Source organism: Vigna unguiculata, chromosome 4 (assembly GCF_037176805.1).
Source record: "Vigna unguiculata cultivar grain cowpea cultivar isolate G323 ecotype 2 chromosome 4, ASM3717680v1, whole genome shotgun sequence".
Taxonomy (NCBI): domain Eukaryota; kingdom Viridiplantae; phylum Streptophyta; class Magnoliopsida; order Fabales; family Fabaceae; genus Vigna; species Vigna unguiculata.
The window spans coordinates 218,697-224,402 of NC_140795.1; the positions used below are offsets into that span (position 1 = coordinate 218,697).

At 30.3% G+C, this 5,706-nt stretch overlaps 1 non-coding gene across 1 annotated transcript; it reads right to left on the minus strand.

Moving 5' to 3' along the window:
* Positions 1-1,483: 1,483 nt before the first annotated feature.
* TRNAR-UCU (transfer RNA arginine (anticodon UCU)) lies at positions 1,484-1,555 on the minus strand. The gene has a single exon. It is a non-coding gene; the product is annotated as a tRNA-Arg (tRNA).
* Positions 1,556-5,706: the final 4,151 nt, after the last annotated feature.

Here is a 5,706-nt window from a genome sequence, read left to right on the forward strand (position 1 = left end):
TGTTGGTGTTGTATTAATGGGTGATGGTTTGCTGATACAAGAGGGAAGTTCAGTAAAAGCAACAGGAAGAATTGCTCAGATACCTGTAAGTGAAGCTTATTTGAGTCGTGTTATAAATGCCCTGGCTAAACCAATTGACGGTCGAGGAGAAATTTCAGCTTCGGAATCTCGATTAATAGAATCTCCCGCTCCCGGTATTATTTCAAGACGTTCGGTATATGAGCCTCTCCAAACAGGACTTATTGCTATTGATTCGATGATCCCCATAGGACGGGGCCAGCGAGAATTAATTATTGGAGATAGACAAACAGGTAAAACAGCAGTAGCCACAGATACAATTCTCAATCAACAGGGACAAAATGTAATATGTGTTTATGTAGCTGTTGGTCAAAAAGCATCTTCTGTGGCTCAAGTGGTGACTACCTTACAAGAAAGAGGAGCAATGGAATACACTATTGTAGTAGCTGAAACAGCGGATCTCCAGCTACATTACAATACCTCGCGCCTTATACAGGAGCAGCTCTGGCTGAATATTTTATGTACCGTGAACGTCACACTTTAATCATTTATGACGATCTCTCCAAACAAGCACAGGCTTATCGGCAAATGTCTCTTCTATACGAAGACCACCAGGTCGCGAAGCTTATCCAGGGATGTTTTTTATTACATTCGCGTCTTTTGGAAAGAGCCGCTAAATTAAGTTCTCAGTTAGGCGAAGGAAGTATGACTGCTTTACCAATAGTTGAAACTCAATCGGGAGATGTTTCAGCTTATATTCCTACGAATGTAATTTCCATTACAGATGGCCAAATATTCTTATCGGCCGATCTATTCAATGCTGGAATAAGACCCGCTATTAATGTTGGTATTTCAGTTTCCAGAGTTGGATCGGCGGCTCAAATCAAAGCCATGAAACAAGTAGCTGGTAAATTAAAATTGGAATTAGCACAATTCGCAGAATTAGAAGCTTTTGCCACAATTCGCTTCTGATCTAGATAAAGCTACTCAAAATCAATTAGCAAGAGGTCAACGATTGCGCGAGTTGCTTAAACAATCCCAATCAGCTCCTCTTACTGTGGAAGAACAGATAGTAACTATTTATACCGGAACGAATGGTTATCTTGATTCATTAGAAATTGGACAGGTAAGGAAATTTCTTGTTGAGTTACGTGCTTACTTAAAGACGAATAAACCTCAATTCAAAGAAATCATATCTTCTACCAAGACATTCACTGGGAAGCAGAAGCCCTTTTAAAGGACGCTATTAAAGAACAGATGGAACTCTTTTTATTCCAGGAACAAGTAGAAAAAAAATTGATGAATCATTAAATAATTTTGTAATTCAATTTTCCAATTTTTTATAATTAGTATCTTTTAATATGTTTTTATTTCATTTGAATATTATATATAATGAATTCGAATCAAAATGTAATAAATCAAAAAAAATAGAAGGACAAGGTTGAAATTAGATATGCAAACAACTTGCGTCCAATAGGATTTGAACCTATACCTAAGGTTTAGAAGACCTCTGTCCTATCCATTAGACAATGGACGCTTCTATTTTATATTTGATTCTTTAACCTTTTTAACTAAACCTTATTAAAAAGATTAAAGAATCAAACAAATATAAAGAATTTCTAGAAATTATAAAAATAAAATAAATCAAATATTTAGAATAAAAGAAAAAAAAAATAAAAAAGAAAAATCAATTGAATATAATTGAATATATATAACTAAAACTAAATTAAGAAATGAAAATGAAGAATTGACAAATTCTTTAAGAATTCTAGATTCATTCTCGAAGAAAAAAGATAGATTTAAATAGAATAAAATAGAAGCGGGTAGCGGGAATCGAACCCGCATCGTTAGCTTGGAAGGCTAAGGGTTATAGTCGACGTTGATTCATCATTTTGATTTAACGTCTCTAATTCAAAACTGAACGTGAAACTTTTGTTTCATTCGGCTCCTTTACGGAATGAAGAGATGGACATTAAAAAAAATTGACCCATAACATCTATGTCAGCCTTTTTGTATGAATAGGTTTCAAATATCTTGCTTTTTAGATGATCCCTCTAGAAGAGCAATATTCTAACAATCTATGTTTTTTTTCTAGTTACTTCGTTCTCTATTTCTATTTCAGAAAATCTTTAGGAAAAGAAGAAATTTCCGTCGAGCTAAAAAATGTCGATGTCTCTAGTAAACTAAAAGAATCGTTTAATAGCTATTTTGCTTCAATTTTTACTATGCAAAAAAATGGAAGATTTAGTTACGATTAGAAAGAAACTTTGTATATTTCTCTCCATAGATCCTTTAGTAATACTCAAAAATTCGGATTATAGATCCAATTCCAAAAACTTATGTTTCATAATTTTAAAACTCAATTTGTCAAATTCGATTTGATTCTTCTTGTATACAAATTACAATAATGTATATTATACCGCAAATAATTCATCGAGGGGTATAAAGGAGTCCCTTTAAGTAAAAAATAAAGTTTTTGATCGGCATATGAATCAAATGGGGGATCCCTTAACTTTTGGGGGGTCCTTGAAACGAATCGCACTTTTACCACTAAACTATACCCGCTACAATATCATTATTGTATCTTTTGTTGAACAAAGCAATCAGACAAAATAAAGAAATGGGAGGCATAATATTCTAATAAGTCGAGTATTGACATGTTTCATTAGAGAATCTTCTAATGAAATTTGAAAAACGGGATAATTTTCATTTTTTTATTTTGCTGAAGGTATAATATATATACAATTTACGTTACCAGAAAAAGAGAGGGAGTAAGAAAAGAGAACATTTTTATATTATCTTATTTTGGTTTTATCTCATAGGAATCTATCCGTATCTCTTATTTTTTTTTTAATTACAAATATTTTTACAAATATTTTTTTTTCGAATAAAATATATTCAAATAAAGAATTTTTCTTCAATATTCATGGGAATAAAAGAAAAAGAGCCCGACTAGGTACTGGCCGGGCTCATTGGCTGTATAAAAAGAAAAAAAGAAAACTAAAAATATAGAATAATAAAAAAAAGATAGATAAGATAAAAAAGAATAAAAAAAAAGCAAGTCTCTTTTTTTTTTAAGCTCCCTTTTTGTTCTTCTTGTTTATGTGATATAACATAAACAAAGTAATTCTTTTTTTTTTCAATTGGGGAGAGATGGCTGAGTGGACTATAGCGTCGGATTGCTAATCCGTTGTACAAATTCTTGTAACCGAGGGTTCGAATCCCTCTCTTTCCGTTGATAATTTGGTATTTTTTTTTGAACTTGTTTTTTTTATTTACTAGTTAAAGATGTTAAAATAGAGAAAATCCTAAAAATATTTCAAAATTCCGCACAAGCAAGAAAACACAGAATCCACTTTTTTCTTATTCTATTCTTCACGTCCTGGATTACGTCCTGGATCGTTAGATAGGAAATCCGAAGATGAAAAGAGAAACGAAAAAGATCACTACCGTATAAACAAAAAGTTTTAGAGTAAGCATTATGAAATCTCCAAGATAATTAAAAAACGACAAGAAAGAGAATAGATTCTCTTATATTACAACATATTTTGTTTCTTTTAATACTAAGATACTAGTTTCTAAAAAATGAAGTTTTTTTAGGATATGAGGAGATATATATATATGAGTTTCGAAAATGAATTGATAGTAAGAGTAGATTATTTTATTACAAATTATCAATAATTCTTTTGACCAAAAATCCTTTTTTTCTGTAATCTAGGTATTCGATTGGTGAGGGGTTCCAATCGAATAATCGGATTAGGTTTTTTCAATTCAAAAAACGTAAATGATGAGAAGGTCCCTTTTTTTCCTATATATTGAAAAATTTCAATATTGGAATCCAGAAGTCACACTGTAAGACTTATCTGATCTTATAAATTGTTAAAATGTTCGAGTTTTAGTTTTCTGAAAAATTCTGAATTTTTTTACGACATTATTCAAATTAAAAATATCATCGAAAACTTACAGCAGCTTGCCAAACAAAAGCTAAAAGAAAAAATAGTACGGGTATTACTGGCATAATATCCACAATTGGATTCAAGAAAGCGTAGGCTTCGGGCAATTTCTCCAAAAAAAAACTACTGAATAAAGGACGGAGTGAATACAAATACAGATCCAACTAAAGATATTAAGCATACAAACATTTTGTTCTTTAAAAAAAATAAAAGTTATTTTTGTTTTTTTTTTTTCATTCTAATTTTCAATTTTATTGCATTATATACATAATACAATAAAAAGGAAAATAAAGAGTTATGAATAAAAGTAAAAAAATGAATCAAATAAGATAAGAATCTCGAGAATCCTTCTTTTATTTGAACTTTTCCAGTTTCAAAATATTTTTTATTCTGAAATCAAAAAATTGAAGAAATCATACTTCCTTCTATATAATATCTTAATTGAATTGTATGTAATGATCAATCAATTTAGTTTTATCCTATCTATCTATATCCATTTATAGATATAGATAGATATGTAGATACGCATATAAAATACTAGTCGCAAAATTTTTTTTTTATAGAAATTTTTGAACTGGAATTGACGAACAACCAATATCAATAATAGTCTTTATTAATGTAAAATGGAAAATGGGGCGTGGCCAAGCGGTAAGGCAACGGGTTTTGGTCCCGCTATTCGGAGGTTCGAATCCTTCCGTCCCAGAGCATATCTATTTAGGATGTATATCATATTTGAATACAGATTGTATCGCATAATTAAAAGGGACCCTCCTTTTTTTGAAAAAAAAAATTATCATTTTTCTACTTTACAAATTATAAAAATAGAATAGAGTAGAAAATATATTGCTAGAATATCAAGTTCATTTTCATTTATGTCTTTACTTTTAAAAAGGTTTTCATTATATATAAGAAAAACGAAACGTAAAAAAAAGGATAGATTCTTATGTAGCGAATGAATCAATCACTATTCACGATTCGATAATTACATACTGGATCTAAGCTAAGGGAATGTTAGAGTAAAACTTCGTTTGAAACGATGTGGTAAAAAGCAACGTGCGGCTTGAAAGACATGATTAAATTAGGGGTGGATTTTGATATCCGCCATTTTTTCTAGTATTTTACAAACGAACATGATCTTGACTTGACATCATTTGTTCTGTTCCACTAGACCCCTTTTTTTGTTTTTGGGACAGGAAAGGGATTAATGATGTAAATAGTACATGATGGAACTCGAATTTATTCATTTCTCGGGAGCAAGTATCTAAAATTTAATAAATTCTAAAAAGTTAATAAGTCTGTTTATTTTATAAAAATAGAAAGGATCTTATTTCAGCCAGGTTCAAAAAAATGGTTGAAATTTGTAAAATTGCTTTTTTATCAAAAAGTTTATCCGCAGGAATTAACTTTTTTTATGATTCTTTCAGAGAAAAACAGGTATGTTGCTCCCATTTTTTTAAAAAATTGAAGATTCCCGGAGTAATGTCTAAACCCAAAGATTCAAAGAAAAGCTAAAAAATCAGGGAATTAAGGAAATACCATTTTCAAATTGTATCATCAATTCTATTATCAAAAATTTTAGAAAAAAGAAATGAATGATAAAGAAACGAAATACGGGCAAGAAAGAGGAGTAGAGACCACTCAATAAATGAAATAGCTGCTGCTTGGTTTTCTTTTTAGTTTTTTGAGAATTTTTCAAATTGAGTGTTATGGAGGTACAAATAGGAAGAGTTTTTTT